The sequence below is a fragment of the Callospermophilus lateralis genome, assembly GCF_048772815.1.
Source record: "Callospermophilus lateralis isolate mCalLat2 chromosome 11 unlocalized genomic scaffold, mCalLat2.hap1 SUPER_11_unloc_2, whole genome shotgun sequence".
NCBI classification, from domain to species: Eukaryota; Metazoa; Chordata; class Mammalia; order Rodentia; family Sciuridae; genus Callospermophilus; species Callospermophilus lateralis.
In genome coordinates this window covers 2,370,001-2,387,500 of record NW_027510154.1, presented here as the reverse complement: position 1 = coordinate 2,387,500, position 17,500 = coordinate 2,370,001, and the positions used below count along the sequence as shown (strand labels likewise).

At 48.4% G+C, this 17,500-nt stretch overlaps 1 pseudogene; it reads right to left on the bottom strand.

Annotated features, from left to right (window-relative positions):
• LOC143639867 (transcription factor COE3-like) overlaps positions 1-17,500 on the bottom strand; it is a 79,815-nt pseudogene that overhangs the window by 4,127 nt on the left and 58,188 nt on the right.

Here is a 17,500-nt window from a genome sequence, read left to right as displayed (position 1 = left end):
GGAAAAGAAATGAAAGCCAGTTGTACTGTGTTGTGCTGGAAGGTGGAGTGGTTGTTTTCCCCTCACTTGTGTTCAATACTGTAAATAATCTGCCTCGCTTTCTGTGAGCTCAAAGGACACGGTGGCAGGCATTCCCACAGCAGCAGGGGGAATTATTTACTTGAAAACCATCAGCAAGTGTGTACACATGCTGCTGGTGAATATGAGATTATTGGATAATGAGGCGTTAGCCGGTAGAGGCTGCACAGGAGCGCAGAGCTGTGGTTTAGGGGGTGCCTTCTCCTTGAAGAACACAGGACGGATTGGCAGCCAGCACCCCACCCCATGCACACTACCCGGGCACCAGGCAGCACAGAGGTTCTTAGAAGGAAATGGACAGTCCTTAAAATGAGCTTCCCAAGTGTCACCTCTCCAGGAAGTGATGGCAACAACAGAGGAGCCCTGTCATCTCCTGCAGGGCACCATGCCTGGCTGCTAGTTGGGATGGAGCACCCCACCACCTATGAGGGGTTTTGAGGCCACATGCACACTAGGGTTCTGAGTCATTTTTTGCATTTTAAGATTTTTGTGGCTTTAATGGGTGGGAAAAGGCACTGAAATCAGTGACCTGGTCCAAGTGTTGACAAAATACTGATAAACAAAAAAAATCCCAAGCAAGGCTGCTTCCTTCCACAAATAGCTTTTGAGTAGCTGGGTTTTATCTCCAAGGTACCCACTAGTGGCCTTTATTTTTCTAAATGCTACTTTTCTGCTTACAGTCAAATGCTTTTTCATGCTACTTACAAAAATAAATACTTGTACTTTGCTCAGATGAAAATAGCTCATTAGAGGAGGCTGATTTTGGACTCAGACGACAACCTAACACCAGAGGGCTGAGGAGGCCTCCTTGAACCTATGGCATTGCGAGCTCCAGCTCTCTGGGGAAGCAAGGAGCTGAGGACCGGGGATTCAACCTTCTTAATTGTGAGCCTCATTAGTGATGGTTGCTAAGCAAAACACACACCTACCTTCAGTGCATAGGAAGGAGATAAACAATACGTCACAGCCTCTAATGACTCTGGCGCTCAAGGCGACCTTTACTTATTATATTTTTGTTCTCTTATACCTTAGTCATTAATGTAGAAACAGATTCATAGATTGGCTTCCAGTTTCCACATCTGAATCGTGTTTCATTGTGACAATCTGCACAGCTTCATTCATTTCCCTGCTTCTGCAGCTGCCCCATTTGGGCAGCGTGGCTCTTGGATCCACCACCTTGGGTGCAGGATTTACCCTGAGCCTTGGTTGGACACTCTCTTTTCTCTCATGGGTTTCACTATGCTGTTTGGTTTGCAACTCACTTTTCAAAACTCTCACATTGCTTTATCAATGACTCAGACTGGCCAACATCTCATGATTACTATGGGACACTGGAGGGAGGAAACAGCTCCTGATTTGCAGGGATGGGAAAGTAGTGGGCACCAAGCACCCGCAGGAAAAGACAGGCTGAGGGGCTAGATGTCAGGCACAACCCAGGACCAGAGTTCCTGAAATTGACTCCCAATATCCAAGGACACTTGTCTCTGCCTGCCCTCTCAAGGAAATTCTCTTTTAACAAGCAAAACAAGAAGTCCATCAGTTGGAAGCATTTGACAAGAAAAAAAGAAAATTTTATGCTGTTTTTCTCACCCCCAGCCCCATCCTGATTTGCGCACACACACACACACACACACACACACGTGTGTACACACTCCACCCAGGGATAGCAAGTGATCCTCCCAGTGCCTTCTGAGCTGACTGGACCAGGGTGTAACCACCCACGGAAGCATGAGCCAAGTATTTGGGGATGAGCTTCTAGATGGGAGCTTCCAACAGCCAAAATAAAACCAAATAAATCAAAACTGCAAGAAAAGATGTAAGTGAAAGAAATCTTAGAAATAAACCAAGAACATGAAGGCTGTGGCAGATGAGGTGACCACGTAACAAAGGGAGAGGGAGACCAAGCCCAGGGCCTGGCCCCCTGGGCCCTGGGGACTGGCCACCACCACAAGGGAGGCCCAAGGGAGCACACAGCCTGGTGAGAGCTACTCCACTTGAGTTGACATAAAGAATGGTGCAAGGGAAAAGAAGCATCGCAAATAAAAGAGTACATGTAGCATGTGCCTACCATTTTCCAGATAAGAAGGGGCCGTACCTTCTGACGGGTCCAGGTGGCGGGCCTGCCACCCATGTTTGGAGTTGTTGTGCACAAACATGTTGTCGGACATGGCCAACACATGGCCGTCCACGTTGACTGTTGTCGATACAACAACCTGTGAAGACGAAGTGGATTTGAAAATGGAGCTGGCAAAGGGAGCGCAGCCCCAGTGAATACCGCAGAGCATAGGAGACCCCCTCCTGGAACCCCACCACCAGGCCCTCACAGCTCTTTTGGTAATAGGGGTGGGTTGTTTTGTTTTGTTTTGACTCGGGATTGCTTCTTTTCAAAGACTGGCTCCACTAATTACAGTTTAATCTCTTATTATGCTAACAAGTGAATTCAATGCAGAAAAATATTATTGTCACCATCAGCTTCAGAAACACCCCTCTAGCCATTTTAAAGTCCCTGTTTTGATTGATCTATTCACATATTGATTGGATAGTTTATCTAATTTAAATTAGTTCACTTGAGACCAGCCTCCCTTGAAGAGCTGTAAGGATTCACATTTGCCCCAAAAGGGTCTCATAAATCAGGACTCATCCTCTCCCCAACATTTTATCAGCAAATGATCCCTAAGTCAATTTTACAATTACATTTAATGCCTTGTAATGAACATTTTTGCCTTTGAAAAGACCGAGTTGAGTGTCTTAGGACATTGTTATTGTATTGTTAACTGGAGGAAGTGTTCTAAATTCTTCCTCCAGTTCATGGGAAGGTGGTAAGGGCAGGTGCTGTCCATTCTGTGGGAGTGAGTGGCTCCAGTCTTAGGCGGAGCTCAGAGGATGGCCCAGGGGGAGAGGACAGGTTAGGGCTCCTTACACCCTCAGACACCCCCTGCTGGTGCCACACACCCACCTTCCCACTGAGCCTGTCATAGGTATCTCAGAAATAGCGCACCTCAATGGACCCAGGAAACCACACAGTTCAACCTGGCCCTGACCCTTCTCTTTAATGAGTGGGTCCCTGTGCTGTGCTGCCTCCAGAGTGGCTAGAGCGCAAGCCGGGTTTACTGGGTCTCACAGTGGGCTTCCTGGGGCCTGAGCCTGGGTGGGCAGGGAAGAAGTCGGGCTCAGTGCCACAGCTGGGCAGACAAGGCAGGTCTTGGAGCCACATTACCCTAGAAAGTTGCATGGCAGGAGGCAGCGAGCAGGGACATCCAGGTACAATGAACTGTGACAAGCCAAGGCTGCGCTGGGTAACAACCCTCAGTATTAGTTCATCAAATGTAAAGAGCACTATGTCAAAGATGTCAATCAGGGGGCAACTGTGAGAGGCAACCAGGACATTGGGGAGCTTTCCTAACTTTCTAAAGAACTTTTTTCTAAATCTGCTGTAATAAAAACAAAGTTTATTAATAATTAAATAAACTGAATTAAAATTTTCAAATTAATGAATAGAAGTGATTAAAGACAAGTAAATAGTATTGTTAAGAGTTTAAAAAAGAAGCCAAGGGTTGGAGATAGAGTCAGTGGTAGAAAGTTACCCTAGCATGCAAAAAAAAAAAATTCCACAAAACCAAACAACAACAACAAAAAAACTCCTGACAAAACAGAAGCCATGGCTGCACACCTGTCTGTGAATGCATGGGTGCATGGGTAACTGGCTTTTTAAAAACCTCAGGTCCCACAGAAGATCGTGAAGTGGGGGCAGTATGAGCTCCATCAGGGGAGCCTCCTTGACACTGTCTCCCCTTGGGCCTGCCAGGGTCCCAGGGGTCTCAGCAACACTAGGCCGTTTGAGCCTCCAGCTGTGGATGCCACCACTGTGCACACTGGCACTGCTCTCTGGAGCCTTGGCAGGGGCACACTGGTGCCACTATGTTGGGGCCAGGCCTGGAGGAGCCAAGGGCTGCTCCTGGGCACCCAGGTGCCCTCCTCGGGTCCACCTGAAGGCCCTCTCTGGACATGAAAGGAATTCCCTGAACGTATCCCCCGAGCCTGATGCAGACCGCTAATGTCGAGGCTGGGACTTGGCCTTCTTAAGATCTTAGGCCATATGTTAATAAAGAAATAAGAAGTGGTAAAAATAAAAATTAAAGACACCACCTTGGTTCTGTCTTCCTTATTTAGGCCTGTCACCAGGGATAACAGGGCCATTCAGCAAAGAAAGCAGCCATGCTATGCATTTCCTCCTGGGCCAGCTCTGCCAAGCACCTGGGAAGGTGCCGAAGCTGGCGTAGAGCATCCTAAGAACCTTGACATACGCCTAAGTCCAGTTAAACCTTCTAGGAGGCAGGAAGACTCGCTAGAGACCAGAGGTAGTCCTCCTAGGTACTTCAGCTCCATGGTCAACCTTGAGGTTGCCGTGACTGATGCTATACTGGGTCAATTGTGAGACAAAGAAGGTGCGGCCACTCTGCCCAGTGTGACCTCCACTCTGTTTAGATGGATCAATATCACCTATGCCCTGTGGAGCCTTGTGCATGAAGAACAGGGAGACCCAACAGTGTGCAAGAATCACTCCCTGGCTAGAGGCCACCGTGGGCATGGAGGGAGGGGCAGGGATCCTGCCTTCCTGATGAGCTGCAAGGGTGCACAGAGGCTATGTGCTTTCCTAAAGGACTGAAGCATTATGAGCTTCCTGAAAACACTTTGAGCTATTTGATAGAAAGCAGTCTATGTCCCAAACAAGACTTGCTAGATAACTCATCCATCTAGTGTTCACTCCCATCAGCCACCCACTTCCTCTCTGGTTGGCAGGTACCAGTCATAGTTCTGTGTTCCAGCCCGGAATATTTATCTAATGAAAATTGGCCAAATAATCCATTACCCTTATGTAGCCCCTGACCACTCACAAAGGCAAGAAAAACACAAACACTCTTCTAACTAATTGGTCCCTGAACTTAGCCCACTCCCTTCTCTCCTATAGGCAAAATTGTCTCCCAGGACAACAGGGACAGAAGTTAGCCTGGGCCAGAAAGAGACTAGCAGCCAGGGCTGAAACAGACAAAGTTGGAAAAAGCAAACCTCCAGGACAGGTAGAGGGGGCTGGGAAAGCATTCTGAAATTTGCAGAGGCCTATATTAGGCAGCGGCAGACCTCTCTATAAGGAGGGTTCAAGACCCTGAGATTTCCTGAAAGTTTGCATATGGTTCTTCCCAAGCTGAAAACCAATCATTAATCAATTGATCATCAATCCCTATAAGATCTTTGGCACGGCCACATTTTCAGAGCTGACATCAGGTCTGTTGTGGATCATGACTGGGCTCCATGAATCTGGCACCCTGAAGACACCAGACCGTTTTTAAAGTGTTTTAGTCACATGAGTTTTCAAATGAGGTAAGTCTTGTTTGCTACTGGCCCTTGAAGAACTACAGACTGTTTTCTGAACAACTGGAAAATCAGTGAATTCAGATACTACAAGAGCAGCCAGCCAGGCTGCCTGCCCTTGGGGTGCATAGCTGGAATCTCCACATATCCAGAGGGTTGCCCGCATTCTTCAAGCAGTTCTGATTGCACTTGAGGAAAAACTTTAGGAAGAATCTACAAAAACACAAAACATAGATAGTTAGAATCATCAGACGTAAGACCAACCTTTTGAAAAATACTTGTGCCAGGGCACAGTGAAGACCACTCATGGCTGCATCTGGCTGCGCTGGAAGTGGGCAATACTGGGAGAAGGTTCAGGCCAGGGTAGAGGGTGCCCAGTCCACAGCTAGCACAAGGACTCTTGTGCATGCAGCGTGGGAGCCCTGGCTGCCATGTGCCTGGCACATGATCCCCAAACTGGACTGACCTTCTTTCGCCTGGATCTTCACACAACCAGCCATTACCCTTTGGGAAAGCATCGTCCCAGACAGGGCTCTGTCTTCAATTAATAAAACACTGGATGTATAGTTGAATTTGAATTTGGGATAGGAAACAAATGATTCTGTTATGCTCTGGGACACACCTATATTATAAAAAAGTTCTGTTTATTTGCAATTGAATGTGCTACATCTTGATCTGGCAATCCAGCTCTAGAGGACAGCCCCACCTAGGCAAATGCACTTTTAAAAACAGATGTTAAAAGTTCAATAACTCTTAAGAAGAAAGGATTATGGAGTGACATGATTTCTGGGGAAGGTCTCTGAGTGTAAGGATACAGTTTACAATTCTTGGTGTGGTCAGGAAACTGGCTCCAGCTGAGCACAGGTGCAAGGCAGCATCCCAGGTGGGAGTGGCGAGGCCAGGCTCGAGACCTAGCTCTGTCTCCCACCAAGCCCTCCCCTGGTGTCCGTGGAAGTCAGATTCAGGAGTCCTGACAAAGTAGAGATGCTGTGTCAAAAAGTCACTGTGGGGGCTGGGATTGTGGCTCAGCGGTAGAACACTCGCCTAGCATGGGCGGGGCCCAGGTTGGATCCTCAGTGCCACATAAAAATAAAGGCATTGTGTTGTGTCCATCTACACCTAATAAGTAAATAAATAAATATATTTTTTATTAAACGTCACTGTGCTGTCCTGCCCATTCCTGCAAGCTCAGGTACAAATGCAGATGTGCTGGCTTTTGGTCCGAATGGGCAGACAGCGGGCATTGCCACCACCCATGGGGAGACAGGATTCTCCCTGTGCAATGCCTCTTGCAAAGGACACATCTGTTGTAAGCCCAAGTGGACTCTGCTGACACATCTCCTATCCTCAGGTGTCAGAGCATCCTTTCCAGCAAGGTTATACCCAAAACCTTCTGTTTTCTCCCCCAGATATCATCTGTCCTACTTGGTGATGATTAATGTTCTATGAGGTTTCACATGATTTCCTTGATGTTTGGTGTTCAAGGTTCCTCGTTGGCAGTTACAGTATCAGAAATGCAGGCTCCGTGGACAGAGGCTCATTTCTCTACTGACCTCAACAGATCCTGGAAGACTCCTGACCGTGGCAGAGGAAACCCAGCCGATGGGGGAAAGAATGGCGGCCATTTAATTAAATTTTCTTACATACCGTGAGGCCTCGCTATTTTAGGCCAGAATTTACATCTTTTATTAACTCACCTCACCTATACACTTAGCTCACACTGCCTCCTAACACCATCTGCCATCAGCCAGGGCAAGTCACTTGATATTCCACCCACCAATTTTTCCTAACAACCACTGTGCAATTAAACTCCACACATTCTGCGGCGAGGTAAATTAGGCACACCTGCGGCCACACTGCATTTGAACTGCATCAGAAAGGGCCTAACAAGGTGAGGGCACCACAAAGTTACCGTCCTGTCAGGCAATAAGGTTTTCACTTGGGGGATAGTCACGTGGTGCAATTACGCCCCACATTACACCCAGCTAATCTTCTGAGCAGGCGCCGGTCCGAGAAGCGGCTCGTCTACAGAGGTACCTGCTCAGAGCTGGCAGTGAGAGCTTTTTTGTGTGCAATAAAATATGTTCTCCCCCTTCAGAGTATGGTACTTTAAATTCCTGGATGTCTGCTTAGCCAGTTCACCTTGTTACCTCTAAGAGAGCAGAGTGGGTTTGGAAGATATCCCAGGTACCCTTCGCCCCAGCCCTGATGGCCAGGAGGCCCCCAGGGCCTTAACAAGGAAGTTGGGTGCTGGGCCTGTAAGTGTCCGGAGCATCCACGGGGTCCACAGTACAGGAACGCACACTTGCCCGCTCCCTCTCGATGTGGCAATCATAGGCTGTCCCATCCAAGGGCAGGGCAAGTACTTCCGGAAGATCCCCAGATCCCCTTGGAGAGCAGGGTCCTTAAGTACAGAGGCCCCAGTGACTCAAGTGAAATCAAGCACACAGTCACCAGACTCCTCGCCAGGTGGCTGCGACCTCTGTAGGACAGAGGAAGACTCACAGGGGACCGAAGGGCTGGGTGTTCATCCTCTACCTGCGTTTTGGAAATGTCCCTGGGGCTTTCCACCAAGCCTTCGCAGGCAGAGGTGGCACAGCAAATACTGGCCAGACACACCTGCAGGGTTCGGGAGGGATGAGGAGGCTGAAGGCCCAGCAGGCAGAGTCAAGCGGCCCTCAGTCCTTTACTCCATTACCCTCAGTTGGCTTCCTCCTAAGAAATATCTGACAACCACTTTACATATCTCACTTCCCGAGTCCAGGACACAAAGGATTTAATACTCTTGTTATGAAAGGAAAAATCCTTCCTATGTCAGAAAATCTTTGGCTTTAGCACCAATAAACTCTTTATTACTATTAAACATGGATTTGCTGCTCGATCGCAAAGAGGAGATAAAAATTCTAACCTGTAATTAGTACATTATGCTTAATTGTGTACAGTGTGTTTCCCTGCATCTGCTGCCTGACAGCAAAATGACCATTATGTGCACTAATTCCCTGACCCCATCTTTATTTCCCTAAAGAGTCATCATCTTTCACAGTAGGTACCAGAGTAAATCAAGCTTGAAATATGGGCTTTATTTACTTGTTTCTCCCAGGCAGAGGGGAAGACAGCGGCTAAAGACAAACTGCTCCACGTCCGTTGCTCCCCTGTGATGTTCTACTCGGAAACAGCTCACAGAGTCCCAGAAAGTTCTCAGGAGCTGTTACTAGCAGGAAGGCATGGTCCTATCACTCAAGAAATGGGGTTCCTCTCCCACAGCACAGAGCACCAGGGAGATGTCCTGTGGCACCTCTCTCTGTCTTAGGGCACAGGGTGCAGGCAGTTTCCTCTTTAACTCCTGAGCACACAATGATGAGTGTGGGAGGCAGGGGACCCTCACCTGAGAGGACAGTGATGGAGGGGCAGGGGGCCTGATTACACCTGATTACACGGAGTTCAAGCTGGAAACTCCCAGGCCCTCCCTTCCTCTGTCCTGCTGGACCAGTGTGGTCCTCTGCTCCCAACGGAGAAGGGATAGTCCAGTCACCCCGGCCTCAGTATCAGGGTCCCAACAAACAGCTCCAGTCGCCACATGCGTGCAGGGTGGCAGTCAGCCCAGGAGGATTTAAACTGGTCTAAAATGAATAACGGGTCCAGCGTTGGCACCAGAGCCCAGTGTAGGTACCACAGGATGAGGGGCGAGCCCCCCCCCACAACCAATTTCAAAGTCAGCTCCATGTCTGTGTGTTTAAACTATGAATTAGTTCATTTATATTTACTTTTATGAAGCTGATTAGCCAGAGCTTCTCTATCTGATGAAAATCATTTTAATTGTAGTGTTAGGCTCCTGTGTAATATCCATTACATTATGAACTGTTTAAATTCTACATGGGCATTGTGTTAATTGGCCCTTTGTGAGCTAGCAGGCAATTAGGACCAAACAGCTCTCCTTTAAACAGCTACAGAACTTTGTGGTGTTGTTCAGGACAATCAGAGACAAAGGAGGCTGTTTAATTGTAATTTAATGAAATATCAAGGAGTCCGTGGCATTAGACGCTGGCAACAGAGAGCAGGAGAGAAAAATTAACTGCAATTATTTTTGATTAAAGCTATCCTTCTCAATAATCAGCGGTCCTGACAGGCCACGGGGCTCCAGTGGGCTCCAGGATGGCAAAAGGTGTTGAGCAATATTAGGGCCAATAAAGGGGATATTAGCATAGCTAATTACAGCCCTGCAAAACCTGCAAAGGGGGCCTCTGTGTATTGTAATGTGTGAAATAATTGGCCAAGGCTGTTATCAATTACATAAGGAATGAATTTGGTTTGTCAGGAAAAAGCTGATGAGCTGCGTTTCATCTGACACCATCCTTCCCACCCGTGCCCAGGCAGCTCGGAACTTCCCCACTTCCGTGAAGAGCTGCAGCCTTCCAGTGGCCACGTCACTGATAAGATCATCCTGCCAGCAAGTGCTAGGTAATTAATACGGCCCGGCCCCATGCCCTCCCGGCCACTGATGTTTTTACCTAAGCGAAGCCACTAATCATGCAATAATGATTTCTTTCCCTCTGGTCAAAGGAGAAATGGATGGGTTCCTCAGAAGTGCAGAGGCTCCGAGGGCGCACCCTGGTGACCGAAGGGGACAAGGGAACTTGGCACTGTTTGAACCACACCTCCTGCACATAACCCTTGTTGGAACTCCCCTACTTCTCAGCACCCCTCTATGTAGGTTTTTTTAAGTAGTTTTTTTTTATTTCTTCATTGTCAACGTTTAGGCTCTTTCAGGACTTGGTTTTGTTTGAAAGTGTAAGTCCCAGCGCCAGAAGAAGTGACCCTGATTGGCTGAGAAGAAAGGCACCAGGCGGAGCCAGCGTCAGTGGTGTGCATGGCCTCAACTCTGCTTGCTGAGTGGCTGCACACCCTGCAAAGAGCCCTGGCTTCTCACAGAGCCAAGTTCCTACCCAAGTTCCAGCTTGTCCTAACAGGTGCAACCTTGCTCCTGGCCCTCAACATGGGCAACATGGGAAATCTGAGTCTGTAATGAAAAATATCAGTATCTTTTACAAAACGGGGGCTTGATTTTCAGTTTTAAAGTGGGGCTGTTTATAAGCAGCACACTCAAACCAGGGGGTAGGCCTTCAGCTCATCAATCAAAACCCCAGAGCATCATGTGTGAATCACCATTTGGTGTCAGCATCCAGGGTTCCACAGGCTGCAAGGAGCCTGGTCCAGATCGAGTCCTCACATCTTTAGTTACTGCTATTTTGATGCATAGTAGTCTAGACAAGAAAAAGTGCACACAGGAGGTCCAGCCTGAGACGTCACCAGCTGCTGGTGGTGCAGGGAAAAGCTGCTCCAGGGGACGGAGCTTCCTTCGTGGGGGAAAGAAAGCATTTGGAACGAGGGAGTGATGGCCCCACAGCCACCAAATCGCTCACTTCCAAAATGTTATGTCAATTTCACTTCCTTTTCAAAGGAAGTCTCACCCCAGAGGAGCAGGCAAGAACAAGAGTAGAACTGGCAGGCCTTTTGGGGATGGGTGGCTGCAGCCCTTACTCTGCTGTTGAAATGAAATAGTTAAGAGTCAAATTAAAAGATAGAGCCTTTAAGAGCCTTTTCCCTGACTGATAAGAGAGTGGCCACAGAGTGATCCTCTAGGTCCTGCTAATTACTGGGAAGTCCCTGAAAGCAGTGGCCGCAGCTGTGGAGTGTGCACGCCCGGCCATCAGTCACTGGAGTATTGATCCTGAGCAATTCTAGCTGATCAGGCAGGCGCTGCACGGTGTGCTTCCCTCACAGACCTGTAATGAGCAGTTCCCATACAAGGACAACATTCTGCTGACATCAGATCTGTGCACCAGGCAGTACACAGGTCAATACATATCGGATTTCCAAAATGCGAGGGTCTTAATGTCAGGCCTCTCTTTTTCTCTCACTCCTGCCATTAGCGATGACTGGGCTCACGTTCTTTAATGCCATACGAGAGGAAAAATTTGCTCCATTAGTCTGATTTATTCTTCAAATATGCCATGACAAATTGCTTTAACACCAGACTTATTCAATTCTTGTGCATTTCAAGTTAGGGGTCTCATAGACTTGTAGTGCCTGCATGACGTCATAATGACGGGGGCGGGGGCAGAGGGCAGCAGGGCTGAGTTTTACAGCTGGACCAGATCTCCTTTGTCGGGGACCTTCCCCCCACCAGGTGAGAGATCAGGGTGGGCTGATGGCCCGCCTGGGAGGACCTGGTCTCCATGGGAGGCATTCCCCGGGCACGCATGATATCCTGCATGTAAATGTAGATGTGTAAGGATTTGGAAATATCCACGGCTTGACTCGCAGTTCAGCAATTGCTGGCCTTTGTCTGGGGAATCTGCTCTAGTGTAGCACAGCTGTCTCTAGTGGACCCCAGCTATTTTACTTCCCTCCGCTGTAGTAACCACACCGCATTAACAATATTTGTAGTACAATCGCCAAGGGACCCACTTCCCAGATTCTATCACTTCTTTATCTCCTGACAAATACCTCAATATCAAACATTATTAGGTTTAGAAAATTAACCCTTCGCAGTCTAGAGCCGTACCAGGCCCCACCGTCCCTACAAAGGGCCTTATCGCTAAGTTTCTGCTATAATGGTTTTTCTTTTCATCACAATTTCAGCAGCAGCTGTCAAGAGGCACTTATAGATACCATGATCTTGTACTTTTGCAATGATTCTCATTAAAATGATGCCAAAGAGATCTGATGGGGTTTAATGGCTTTGCCGGCCAGCTCGATAGCCACTTCCACAGCAGATCCCGTGCCGAGGGCTCCGTTTGGGGGAATTTGTATGACTTGCATTGAACTTTTCCGGGTGGTTTTAATGTGCTCAGATAAGTACAACCCAGGCAGACACCCTAATAGCAAGCGCACCCCAGAGTTCCACGCTTTGCCGGCTGCCCTCCTCAGCTGGCTGTCAGAGTTCCAGTTAGTGTTTTCTGTAACAGTTCCTGATATTTCGTGATAGTTTTGATAACTTATCTGTTTAAAAGAAGTCAACTGCACAGCACAAAAAAAAATGTGAAGTGCACATTACCTATTTCTTTATTTCTAATGGGCGATGCAGCATTGACATTATTTCCCCAGCAGATCTCTAGCCCTGTCAATCAGTCTGTATTTTGTCTTTCACTGCGGGCTCATTAAAACAGCTTCCTCACTCCTTCTGGACACTGCTCTATTTGCCAGCTCTGATCACGAAGCTCCTTATTTAAGGGAAATGCCAGCATCACTTGGCTCCAATCAGATGCACCCCTGACTCGTTGCCAGCTCCAGGGGAGACTTTCACAGGTTGTGCAGAGATTAAGCGCCTGTGTTCATCCCGACTCAGGATTTCAAATCTCTCCTGCCATCCAGGTGTGCATTTTGGGGGATCTGAAGATAACGGCGATGTCTGTCTGGCCATCCTGGCCTCTGCTGCCACCGAGCTCATGCTCAAAACCAGTGCAAGGCTGGGTTTTGTTTTTATTTTTTCCGGACCTCCAAGTGGGAAGGAGCTTGTTAATCTTTTCCTGATCCAATGTACATTTCCCCCCATCCACATCAGCCTGCTTAATTAAGAACTATCCTCTTCGTAGGCTGAATTTTTAATTAAAAAAATCACATTTTAAATCAAGCCTGTGCATGCATGGAGGACACCAGTGTCGAACCTGCCTATGCCAGCTCTCTAGCCTTTTAGGTCCTGATTAAAAACTTATTAAAACATTATAAATGATTAATGGGCACGCAGCTCTGAGTGGCAGTTATTAGTTTTAATGCAGGTAATGCAGCTTAATGAGGGGCACATGTGCGCCAAGCCTCGCCTTCATTACTCCTGCGTGTCAACATATACAAGAGAAATGTGTGTACAGGTCATCCATTACTCGGAACAGCACCGAGCCCCTCTCTTCACCTCCCTTTGTTGATGAGACAGGAGCCATAAATTAATCCTTTTCTGTGGCTCAGGGAAGGACCAAGGTGTTAGAATCGTGGTAAGCCCTGCTCGGCTCCCCACAACACCACGCAGCTCCAGTTGGAGAAGCTCACACGTCATCCTCTCTGCAGCCCTGTGGGACCAGGAGTTTTTCAAGGGGTTTCTGCAGGTCGTCATCGTCTCCCCTCAGAATCAAGTGCCACTGACACTCAGAGCCGAATGGGTGGCTCTCCTTTCTGGTTTGGGAGGGGCATGGGGAGCTTGGCTCCACCCACCAGTGCCTGCCCCCCATGGACGTGGTTTTCCTCATCCCCGGACGGGATCCTCCTGCCCTTCTTGCTAGCTACGGGCTGCCTGTGGGTTGGGGTGCAGGGGAGTGGTGTGAGAGGCAGGCATAGGCTCAAGCCCCTGGTGGAGGAGTCCTGAGGCTGGAGTGCAGACACAGGAAGAGCCAGCCAGAGTCCCTGCAGCATGCAGATCGCAGGGTGAGCACAGCCCTGGGAAGAGGGGCCGGTGTAGTATGCCAAGATCAGGAGCCCAGAGTGCCTCCTTGCTCACAAAGAAGCGCATACAAGTCTCCAGCTCCACTGGGACCCTCAGTCCCAGGCTGGGTGCAGCCTGCAGCCAGGGAGCAGGCCACTGGGCCCAACTTCTCACGTCACCTTTCATTTTCTGTTTTTGTGACAAGCAGCTTGATCCAGGCTGATCTCCACTATCTGTTTGAAGAGTATTCAGGACTATTTGCATCATTTTATGGCTAATGTATAATATATGGCTCTAAAGTGAGCCCGGGCGCTGTCCTGTTACCGAGCATAAAAAAGTAAGGGCAATAAAGATACATTAGTTGTCTCAAGCACAGTAGCTCTAACACCAGCAAGAAGGCTGCTGCTCAGAGTTAAGAGGCAACCTTTCCGCCTGACTAAGACAATGGAGGAGTAAAGAAAATATCAAATCAAGAAAAGCTGGATTTAGAGATGAGGCAGCCCAGAATGACGTTGGGGCCATATTTTGTGAAACTATAATGCAGTTGGCAGCAAAGATCCGTGTTTCTGATTCATCCAGGGCCACATGGCAAAGCTTTGTCAGTCTGTGCAAGGTATAAATAATTCAGGGTGAGAGATGGCAATTACAGGGCCCTGCACAACCAAAATGAATATTTTATGAGGACTAAAACTGCTCTGGAATGAATCATACACAGGAGTCACACATGGCGAGTGGGCTCATACATGCCAGCCCCGAGAAGAGACGCTGAGGCCCTTATCTCCCTTCAGCGTGTTGACCAGAAGCCTGGAGAACAGTAATAAGCAAGCTCAAAGCAGGCTGTCCATGGGCGCACTCAGGCTTTGGAAATACTCAGTCCCTGAAGCGCCCAGCAGGGACACACCAAGCCCACCGAACCCAGAGGATGCTCTGCAGGTACACCCTACAGTGTTGTTAGAGGAGTGCTCAGAATCAGCCTGGTTGGTTGCCTGTCATCCGACTGCTCAAATTATTGATAGGTGTTAGCTGGGACCTCCTCTTCCTGAGGGAGTGACCTGAAGTCTGGGACTGAAGAAGAGAGAACAGCTCTACTGGCCCAAGTGAAATTTCCAAGAGCTGGGAGGAGCACTGTGTGTCTGTCTCCCACCCTCAGTGACTCTTCACCTTCCTCCCAGCCAGAAGAATAAGGCTTCTCCTCCATCCCTGGTCCTGAAGCTTACATGGTCCAGGTCCACTGTCCAAGGGGCCAAGACCATGGCTTTCGACATCCACAACAGTCAAACCTGCACATAAAAGTTGCTTCTCTCACTTTGAAACGGCATACAACGAGTGGATGGAGTAGAGTTAAAGGGGTCTTTAAAGGCTGAAAGGATGGTTTCATCTGTTACATTTCCTCCAAAAATGCTCCTGGTGAACTGCTAGAACAAAAAACAACATTGTTCACCAGGCTGCAGAGGCCCAGGCCTGGTGGTGAATGGCCATTGTGTTTGTGTAGCTACTGATACCTGTGCTTTTGTGGGGAAAGAAGGCCGGGCCATGACATCAACAAAGCACAAGCACCCCTCTGTGCAGACACCAGCATGGGTCTCGCATGGTGGGAACCCAACACAAGATCCCTCTGAGAAGGTTTTCTTTAAATCCAACTCCAGTGCATTGTTTATGAAAACAAGGCTATTAGGTATATTAATAATTTGATAAATAGGAATTTGCCCTTAATTATTCATGAAGAACATTTGGCAACAGTAAAATTATATTCGCAGAACAGGTTTATAAACCAGCTAATTATAAATTAAGTATGCAAGAGAAAATTGCTAACCTTGAAATTAAAATATTTTATGATTCTGCAATTATATAAAAAAAGGTAGAGAATTATCAAAACCCCAGTGTGAGCAGAGAGTACAGCAGGTCTATACAGATGGCAGTGGGCAGGCTGGAGGAGTGACAGCAGAGGAGATGGACTGAAAGGCCCCTGTCCCCCAGCCACCTTGGAGTGGAGGCTTATTCTTCTCAAGTGCAACTTTCCCAGGGTATGGATGATCTGGAAGGACCACCAGCTTCTACCTGGCAGGCAGCTCAGCACCCACAGAAAGGCCCAGTCTGGTTATGTGCAAAGGTCACCTCTGCTTGCTGTCAAACCCCGTCCCTGAAGACAGAGGCATTTCCTCTGTTCACATGGCCTTTCTGGGGCCATGAGGAAGCCCCTGGCTTTCCCCAGTTCACTGCCCTTCTGCTGGGGCAAGGTCCACATGAGCTTAGGGTCCAAGGGGAGAAGACTGGGGCTGGTGGCAGAAGAGCACGGTCCCACTTGTCCCCACTAGAGGGCTTCTCCATCTGGGAGCAGGCAAATGCCACTGTGGGTGGTCTGTGGGTCAGGATGCAGCTCCCACCTGCAGCAGACCTGGTACAACCCCTTCTGGGAGGTGGAAAGTCCCATGGCTACTTTCTGGCTCCACTAACAAGTGCAGCTTCCTTGGGGGAAGGGGGGCTCTCCTGCATCCCCCCCCCACTTTTGCAGCCTCCTTGCTTCCCCAGGGTCTCAGGGGCCGGCAACACCCCCGCCCCCAATGTCACCCATGGCTTCCTTATTGATAAGCGAAGACACAAGTGAATTTTTGTCCACTTTTTAATGAGTGGGCATTCTGCCCCTTAATTTAGGCAGATGTTAACAGTGAAGGAAGCGTTCAGGATGAATGAGTAGAGAACGACCTGTGTGGGCCGCTGGGGGAGGCGGGGGGGGGGGCGGAGAGCGTATTCCTGAACTTCTTTTCCCACGCCTATGTCACATCTGGGGGAAAAAAGCAAACTGCAGCGGCTCAGCACTGTAGAGGGCAGCCCTTGCTGCTTTTCTTGGCCCAGAACTCTGGGCCTTCTGCACTCTCCTGAAATCAAAGGGAAATGAGCAGAATCCACTGAAGTGCCCTTTTTCCTTTTGGTTATGAAGAGCCTTGGCTTTCCTGAGAGTCAAAAGCTCCACTAATTGCTCATGTAACAGAGAAAACAGCACAGGGCACACTGGTCTGCCCGAGCCCCTACCCTGACACCGAGACACAGCTGCGGGTCAGGCAGCCAACCAATCGGGGAGGTCTCTGGGAACTCAGATAATAAAAATTTTTTCATGTATAAAATCCTTAATCAAAATGCTAGTGGTATCATCTTGTAGTGCAGACACTGCAACTTAAAATTAATATACAACAGGACCTTTAACAGGATGAACATCTTCAGGCTGCATGGTGCACACGCTTCTGAACTGTGGCCTGAGTGTCAAGACCCGGGCAGCAAGACGGTGCTATGCCCAGCACCCAGATCCTCTCTGTGACAGGGCCTCCAGGCCCAGAGGGACTCCAAAACCAGCCACTGTGAGTGGCATAACACCACAGGGTGTAAAATACTCAAAAAGCAGCCACCGGACTAATTTTGGACACGGCTCTAAGCCACCTTTTACCAATTAGTTTAACTCCATCAGCTAGTATCCAAAAGATATTTTTATCATTTGGAATAGACTATTTACCATTTGATAAGAAACATTTCTTTCTTTACCTCTGGGATGGCCCACAGATGCTAGGCAACTTCCCCTAACAATATTTAAATTGCTTACAAAGCCTCTCTAAATATTTGCTATGTATTTAGCATGCCTAAGATTTG